This window comes from Lampetra fluviatilis, chromosome 56 (genome assembly GCF_964198595.1).
Source record: "Lampetra fluviatilis chromosome 56, kcLamFluv1.1, whole genome shotgun sequence".
NCBI lineage: Eukaryota > Metazoa > Chordata > Hyperoartia > Petromyzontiformes > Petromyzontidae > Lampetra > Lampetra fluviatilis.
This window is the reverse complement of record NC_136330.1, coordinates 935,767-945,274: the sequence shown is the minus strand read 5'-3', so window position 1 is coordinate 945,274 and position 9,508 is coordinate 935,767.

Genomic DNA, 9,508 nt, shown 5'->3' with positions numbered 1-9,508 from the left:
AAAAATTTGCCTAAAAAGTGTAAAATTTTGGGAATTTTTTTTCACGAACATTAATTGTCTGGCACAACGAGTCTGTGTGGAAAATGTCAGCTCGATTGGATCACGGGAAGTGGGTTAAAAAACGACCGAAAGATTTGCATGGTCGTAAGCAAGCAAGCAAGCACGCACGCAAGCAAGCACGCAAGCAAGCAAGCGAACTTAATATAAAGGATTTAAAAATGAGGAGCGCTTTGTGAGGAAATCAACAGTGCATAACATTGTGGATAGATTCACCCACATCAAAGGAATGCGGATTTTTCACCACATCCTGTTACTCTGTGCTATTTAATACTTAATTATATGCATTTGTCAATCATCAGCCATGGTCAATCCACTGCTGGATGAAGGTCTCCCCAAACCGCCACACATCGCTCCATCTCCTCAGCTAATGTCATCTCAAACGGTAAAGACGCAACCTCGAAATTGCCTCCTCACGCCACCGCCGGTGGAAGGCCCTCCGCTGGCTTGTGGGAGCTCTAGGGCCCCCTCCACTCGGTATGTTGGCCTACTCTTCCACGCTGGTCAAGAAGTGGGGAGTACCCACATTTTACCCCACCACACGTGACCTGCCGCTTGACCAACTCTGCTGTTGCGTGCCCACCTGTGTACGGCTGGGCAGACACAGGCAGAGGGCGGTTGATTTCAGAACCTTGCCCACACCACGCCGCCGTTTCATGCGTCGTTCCCGGAGATGGAATCGAACCGTCGATCACAACCCCAGAGCACGCGCTCACCGCTGCACCGCAGCGTTATTGTCTTTTTGATTAAAATCCCGTGCAGACTGTCTATTCTCTCGGGGTTCACGGGAATATACACTGCTGTAATTACCTATTATTGTAATTCTCTAAACATTTCAATTTGCTGACCCTCACGGCCCTTTAATTGTGTTTCTGTGCAAGGTTCGTTGAGTGTACGATATCTATAATTCATGGTTTTGGGGAGAATGCCGCCACCTGTTCGTTACGTTTGGTCAACGAACCGATTGATGTACGACACGAGAAGCGTCGTGCCACTGCTGTAGGGACACGTTTCACTCGTGCGGTGCAGGTGTAAACGTGGCCCCTGTTCAATCAATGGGGAATTTAATAAAAGCCACTCTCAGGATGTGTTTAACGGGTGCAATGGTGGTACAGTGGTGTGTGCGTTTTTTGTTCTTCCTGAGCACATTCCCAGACAACCCTGGCGATATAAGTAAGCCCTCGTCTCAACTGCAGTTTAGTATATCGACAAATCACGTGTGGTGGGGTGAAGTGTGGGTACCCCCATCGCTTCCGATATGTCTGGCCAGCGTTGAAGATGAGGCTTTAATTCCCACTAAAGAACGGGAAAGAGAGAAAGACCTCATCGAGAATGCCTTGATGACGTCAGAGATTGGGTTCCAGAAAGATGTGCGCACTACCTGAGCATATTGGACACCTAAGAGCTACAGTATCTGCCCGTGGATCGTGTTCATGATGATGATGACCCACTCAAGGGGCTCTCTCGCGCTGCCTCTATTGGAGGCCCTTTCACCAGCCGTGGCATTGAGCAAGCACTTGCAGGGCTGCACCTTTATATGTATTTTCATCTCTAGCTATGAAAACAAATCCAGTGCAACTTAGTCCATGACTATTGACCCTCCTGTTGTTTCTTTTGGATCTTGCATTAATCTTGCTCAGAGGCTTGATTATTCCTATATCTCAACCCTAATCATTAAAAAATTGCACACTTTGCCGCGCAAGGTATTGCAGTGGCAATGTTCCCAAAGGGCCGGAGAACGAATGTAAATGCAGCGAAAGAATAATAAAAGCGATGACAGTGCAATATTGAGCCCCGTGGGTCTCGCAAGAGAGGCACCCAAGCCATTACTCATACGTGGAAAATTACGTGATAAAACTTTACTGGTCTGCATTTTCATCTTCTTCATAGACAAGTATTCACAATAAAGCAGCAGTGGTCATTTGGAACTTTGATACATTAATACCATTGCAGTGGTCATCAATCCATCTCAAGCGTTAATAGTTAACAATAATACAAACCAAAAATGAACACATTCGCCAGTAACACTGGCCAAAAAAAATTAGGCTCTTTCGGACAATGGCCCTCAATAGCAGACAAATCGCCCAATAACTCATACCTGATTTGGAACAGACGAGGAAGCATTGCGACATTACGATATCCGGCGAAATTCACGTGAGCCAGAGCTGTCAAATGAAAGAGATGTAGACACGGGACAGAGACGATGGGAGTTAGATGCGAGAAGAGAAATTTATTCGTTTTGTTCTCTTGGCTTTTTCTATGTTTGTTGAGAATAGAACTCCGAGCTGACATTACGTTGCCTGGAGCCTCAAGCGTTGTGCCGAGATTGTTAATATGCCTCGCGCCCTCGCTACAAATGAGACGATGCTTGACACAGCAGCGATGCTGCGCGCAAGTCTGGCCGCAGGACGATGAGGTCAGCGTGGCACGCACGCACGCATTTTTCGAGGGCCCGGAGAGCCACTCCGGCTCGCGTTTGGACGAGAACGTTGCGGAGTGAACATGGCTGAGCGAGGTCAAAGGACAAAGTCTGTAGCGACAAAACAACGGTGGTGGTGGTGGTGATCTTTGTTACTCCGACTGCAGTAAAAAACGGAAGCCGACTCCGTAATTGATCGGGGGTCAGTGGTTTGTAATTGCCGCAGTAATTATTTAACCTAATTATCCGCAGCAGTCTCTGCTGACGACACGTAGCTGTGTAGATCAGGGTTAAACGGTTGCAAAGTTGCTAGCGTTCTGTATGCACACTTGTGGCTTCTTGCCGCAGCTCACTCAATAAAATAATGCTCATTTTTTATTTTATTTTAAAAATTCTGAATTGTAAGCGTGCAATGATTCATGAATAATTTATTTTGTGTTATGTCATGGAGGTACAATGTCAATATTTTATTGTTACCTTCCCACCACAGAGCCAATCAAATCAAGTTTCCACGTGGGGGTAAACACGCCAATTTATTGGTTTTTCAGTACAAAGCGGAGGAGGAAGAATGTTGAAAAGGGAGCAAAATGTTGACAATTGTGCACGAGGTTTCACCGGAGGTTGCATCCTGCATTGACAAGGGCTCCACTGTCGCACGGGAGCAGAGCTTTTCAACATTCCTCAAGGTTGTTTGAGCAGAGTCGGCCTTGATGGTGAACTGCCCAAAGTTTACAAGCAAGGACGCTCTTTCTCTGTTAGAAATGGCTCCTAAATTGCTTATAAACAAAGCTATTCAATGCGTAACACAATAATCAGTAGGGGTCATTGTGAAGAATGTTGATGGAAATGTAAATAATGCCTAAATCCCATACGTCTCTCCAAGGCTATGCAGCTGATTGGTTGTGTAAAAAAAAGTAACTTTAACTTGTTACGTAGGGAAATAAATGTAGAAAGGAGGTGTTATTTACTGTAGAACATCTCTTATCGGCGGTGATACATACAAGGGACTGATTTTTCAGATCCTTTTATCTGCAGGGTTATTCACAAATTTCGTCCACTTATCCACTGGAAAAACAATCTAGGATAATCACAGATAATTGGAATAAATGGGCCGTGGATAATTGACTTTTCATGGACCCTACAGCTCCCACAAATAATAGGAGTTGTGGGTATTAGGGTTGTGGATAAAGATGGTTTATTACGTGTCATGTTATTGATATATCGGCTTGAGTTGTTGCTTTGGAGACCGGGAGATCGTTGATTGATGTTCGGTCGCCGTGTTGATGATGCCACCTATCGCGATTTTTCACTCGGCAGAAAGTGGGCCGCGTGAAGGCTCCCAACGTCCACTCCACCACTCCATACGAAATAATCTGGCTCAACCACCTCCACGTAAAACTGGGAATTGTTGATCTACACCAACATCAGTCGTACAAAGAAGAAGGTTGACATGGTTAAGGGAGAGCCCTCCGCGTGATAATAAACATGACAATGAACCGTGCGCTATCTCCTGTTTCTCAACCCGCTCCATCAATGTCAGGGGGCCCCTTTTGATTGAGCACGTGGGTTGGCAAATAGGTGGGCTGGCAAATGCGTCGAAACCGCTGCGGCTATCATTTTAGCGATCAAAGCATTCCGCGTAGGTGGAGCGAGCGTGCCAAAGTGTCAAAACTGAGACGAGCACTTGTGATGTGACGACGTGAACTCACAAGCCGCGTTTCTCATCATCCCCTTCTCCGTGACGAAGCCCCGTGGGTATACAATGCTCGGGAGTCGCTGACGCCCATTGAGAAGAACGCAAGGTATTATATAACAAAATATGGCTATATATTTATGTTGCCAGGTAAGGCCCACTGAGCTATATAGCTCTTTTCAGAGGCGACCTGGCCACCAATAACGAAGTGGCTTATCACGTGGAAATTTATAGCAGCCAAATGATCTATAGGCATGTTCATTCTAAATGTGGAGGAGAAAAATCGGAGGACCCAGAGAAAAAATCCACGCGACCAGGGGGAGAACACGCAAACTCCAAATATACAGCAGCAGGCGTCAGGGTCGAACTCACGCCTCCTGCAAACCAGGCGAGGTAGTAAACGTCTCCCAGCCACCGCGATGATGATGAGAGAGAGAGAGACACGCAAATTCCAAATATACAGCAGCAGGCGTCAGGGTCGAACTCACGGCCTCCTGCAAACCAGGCGAGGTAGTTAACATCTCCCAGCCACCGCGATGATGATGAGAGAGAGAGAGACACGCAAATTCCAAATATACAGCAGCAGGCGTCAGGGTCGAGATCGAACTCACGGCCTCCTGCAAACCAGGCGAGGTAGTGAACGTCTCGCCGCCGTGGCGCCCCCATTCACCCCACAGAGTGTCTGACGTGGCACGGGAGGCGACTCTCGCCGTAATGGGACTCCGCCACGGAGCACCGAGTGGCACTCGCGCGCCGCAATAATCGGGGACAATCTGCTGAGTCAGGGGCAGGTGGCGTGACAAGCGAGAGGCCGTCCCAAGGAGCACTCGGACGTTAAGATGCGGAAATTTATGCGATCGTAAAGAATAGACGTTCCGACACATTTACTTTGATCGTTATTTCCCCGTACACCGGCGTAAAGTGTGTGTTTACTGCTGTTGGAAGTTTAGAAGTTATTGAGAATTCATGCACTCAGATGCATATGGGTGGGTGAGCGAGTGGGTGGGAGAGTGAGTGGGAGAGTGAGTGAGTGTGTGGGTGGGTGAGCGAGTGGGTGGGAGAGTGAGTGGGAGAGTGAGTGGGAGAGTGAGTGAGTGTGTGGGTGGGTGAGCGAGTGGGTGGGAGAGTGAGTGGCAGAGTGAGTGGGAGAGTGAGTGAGTGTGGGTGAGCGAGTGGGTGGGAGAGTGAGTGAGTGTGTGGGTGGGTGAGCGAGTGGGTGGGAGAGTGAGTGGGAGAGTGGGTGGGAGAGTGAGTGAGTGTTGGGTGGGTGAGCGAGTGGGTGGGTGGGAGAGTGAGTGGGAGAGTGAGTGGGAGAGTGAGTGAGTGTGTGGGTGGGTGAGCGAGTGGGTGGGAGAGTGAGTGGGAGAGTGAGTGGGAGAGTGAGTGAGTGTGTGGGTGGGTGAGCGAGTGGGTGGGAGAGTGAGTGGCAGAGTGAGTGGGAGAGTGAGTGTGGGTGAGCGAGTGGGTGGGAGAGTGAGTGAGTGTGTGGGTGGGTGAGCGAGTGGGTGGGAGAGTGAGTGGGAGAGTGGGTGGGAGAGTGAGTGAGTGTGTGGGTGGGTGAGCGAGTGGGTGGGAGAGTGAGTGAGTGTGTGGGTGGCTTCTCATCTTTTCTCCACCTCTTCGCTCCCTCGCATTCCCTCCCAGTTCCTCCTCGGTTATTCTGCACTCTTGAGACGTTTTCAATATTCTTGGGCACATACATGTAAGTTGTTGTTTTCTCTGGTAGTTGTGACTGAATTATAAATATGACATTGTAAATATGTTCTGAGTTATTAAGTTTTATTTAAATGGTGTATCCTGTAATTACGGTACACGCAAACGTAATTTTAAATGTACTCCTGTCATTATTTGCAGTATACACAACCGGCGATGCCCTCCCCTAAATTTGTCCGGCGTTGAGAGACTTCGCCTTCTTCTGTGAGAGTGATCTGTAGAGCAGGGATGAGTTTCGGATTTCAAACGAAACGTCACCGGATGTCAGGTGACCCCGCTACTGGTCATCTGTTCACGGTGGTGGGGTGGTTTGGGGGAGGGAGTCTTCGACAGCGATTTCGGCTCGAGGCATTTGGCGGCGGTTCTCATTCCACCCATGTTTGGTAGCCTAGGCCGGCCGACCCTCGTAGTCCAACGTTTCGCGCCGTCGCCCCCACGAGACCTCCCAGAGCAGCGGTGACGCCGTGACAGCGTCGTGGCAATCTGGACGCGTACGGAGAAGAGTCGTTAGTCTACGGCACCGCGCCTGACAACCTGCGGACAATAAACAACTTCAAAAAAGCACGCATTTTGTTCGCTATAGAATTACAATTTCATTACGGCACTCAAGAAGTTGTAAGGTTGCCAGAATATGGCAAGGCGACATAGATTACAACATCTGCCATAAGCAGTCCATGTTTATTTATTTTAAAAGCCACCGTAATTTTCTTTTTTCCTCGTAAAATGTGACCCTGCTGAAAGATCCTAGGCCTTAAAATTGAAGACGAGAATTAAACGAGACATCCTTGAATCCGAATCTCTGTACGCTTGGCTTAACAACGTCTGGGCAAATCCACTCGCTTACCTTGATGACAATTAACATTGACACTCGTATTAAACACTACCCACATGCAGTAAATGATCTCGAACAAAAAGAGGCTTTCACTAATTCCCTAACAAAAGATAATTAAACAAGTTTGACTCCACTACCTTTATGTTATCTGAGTCTTTATTGTGTGCAATGGTGCTCATAATGTAAAGATTTGATTAACTGTGCGAGAGTGATTTGCGATTGAGGAAGCGTGAGCCCAGCCGAAGCACGTGATGGGGATGGTCCTGAACGTGCAGCGGGCTTTGAGCTGATCCTCCTCGGTTCAAAATCGGAACCATTGGTCCTTTAATCTATCATCAAAAGGACAAATATATAACAGGCAGGGCAATAACTCCCTTTCGTGTCGGATAAATAGGCCACGAGAGAGCGGATACCAGTTGGAGACTGCACTTAACACTGCTGTTCTCCTGACGAGAATTCAACAAACAAAATTGTTGTTCAGAGCTTCTGTGGGTCTTGAACCACTTTTCAGAGCAGTCGCGGTCCGCGTTGCCACCTATCCCGCGAGAGATCAGGCACATTGCAGGTGATGTGATGCTAGGCATTCGTCAAATGAAGGCAAAAATAGCCTTTCACACTCTCCACCAAGAACACGGTTCCCTCGAGTAACCTTCCACAGACTCGTCAACCCTGGGGGCATTGTAATTCCATCCGTCGGATGTAAATAACTGCAGGGCAAGCAAGGGATAGCAGTGGCTGTGACAGCTATGGTGGCGGAGCTGTTAAATACGAACGGCAAATGGCTTCGCGCGGTGTTTTATTATTATTTTTTTCCCAGCAAACAACATCGGCGGGTGCCGATGTTGTATTTTCAACAAGACCCGAGGTCCCACCTCGCGGCAGACGCCACAACGGCCCGGCAACGGCGATGGCACCACGTGCACGCGACGCACCGTAGGACGCACGCGATCCGTTCGCGCGGCCGGCGCCGCTGGTTAACGACGTCCGCGGGAAACGGAGACAAACTGCAGTCTTTGAAAGGGCGTTCAGCACAAGCCAGCGATAGATGATTTGCGGGATTTGGGCGTTGAGCCCTGATGTCACCGTTCCTAGAAGTTGATGGTACAATTTCTACAACTGAAATGACTCGCTGCGCTGCGGTCGTCCCCAGCCCTCCGTTGGACGCCTTGTTGCGAATGGGGGTGGTGTGGAATGTCGTACGACGATTGGCTCCCATGGATGATTTCTGCGTGCGCCTTTCGTTTGAGTGCTCATCGGTTCAAAATAACTCTGCCCGTCGATGTTGGGAGCATCGAGCCGAGTAATGGACATTCCACATTCCTATGGCGTGGCGTTAGTCCATCCACAGGTCGCCGGTTTCATTTCATGTCCCAGCGCGGCTGTTCTCTAACAATAGACACGTTCATGACATCCCCTGGTCCCCGCAGCAGCAGTATCAATGTCCACCGCAGTCAATCGGCAGGTCGCATACGGTGGGGTAAAGTGTGGGTGCTTCCACCTCTTCCAAGACGGCGTGGAAGAGTAGACCAAAGTACCCTCTTGTACCTTTAGTGTGGAAGCCCTTGAGCCAGCAGCGGCTTGAGCAATAATAGCAGGGCTGCACCTTTACCTTGACAACCGGATGGGCTGATGCTGGCTTTGTCGGTGAAATTAGCGCTGCGCTTTGTGCGTTTGTTCAAAAGTGCCGCTATTACAGGACGCGTAACACAACACTCATATCAGGCGAAACTTTTTTTGCGGAGAGAGAAAGGGAGCTCTTTTTCAAGCGGCGGAATAAATTCCCGGTCCATTTCGGCGTGTCAGCGCGGCTCTGCGGCAAGGGACGCAGCAAGACGAATGATATACTTTGAGAGAGAGTGTCCTCGTGGTTGGCGCAAGATGCACAATTCCGCGTTAGGCGACTAAGCAGCGCCTTTAACTTACGCACCTGCAGCAATCCATTCCCCGAGCGCCCCCCGCCCCCTCCCCCGCAGACACAGACGAGACGGAGTGGGGACCTCGCTCTTTCAACGCCTTGCGTCCTCGGTCCCGTGAATCCCTCCAGGATTCCCGTGGTACGGATCCCGCGCGAGCATCGGCCCGCTCTGCTTCACGAGCAGACGGCGGCTCGCGGGCCGGGCCGTGCGGCGGGGACTTCCCAGCGACGTTGGGCCAACGTTGGCGTGTTTACCAGGGTCGCCGTGCGGTGGCGACTGCCTGGTTAATGTGCGACGGGCCAACGCTGGCCATGTGGTTTAAAATCCGTTGGGTGAACGTTGGGCCAACGTTCCATGTTTATTGGGTTGCTGTGTGGGTGACTTGCGTGAAACCGCACCGCCCCCCACCCCGGCCCCCTTGGGAGTCCCCCCCCCCATCTCGCCCCCCCCCCCAGGCCCCTTGGGATTTCTTCCCCCCCCCCGTCCTCCACCCGTTCGTCAATAACACCGTGACATTTTAATGGCATAGTTGCATAATGGACAACGTTTCAGGCAATGGCTCTTTTTCACAGCGCACTACACGTGTTTGTGTACGAGGGCCCGTCGCCTGAAACGTCGCCTAAATAAATAAAGTCACCAAATAAATCCGCGGCAGGTGTAATTGCTTCGTGAAGTGAAAGCATCGGTGCATTATCTGACGACGTGGGAGCAGCGCGATGGCGCTCACACGCGGGATCCCTTCTCTAAAAATCTCTCATCGTGCCACTCTCTCCTCCCTCCTCACCTCCCATCAATCTCTGCTCTCTCCTCGTCCTCCTCCGAGTCTGCTCTCGGAGTCCAAGCCATTCCTCCCCACGCTCGCCATATCTGTTGGCTCT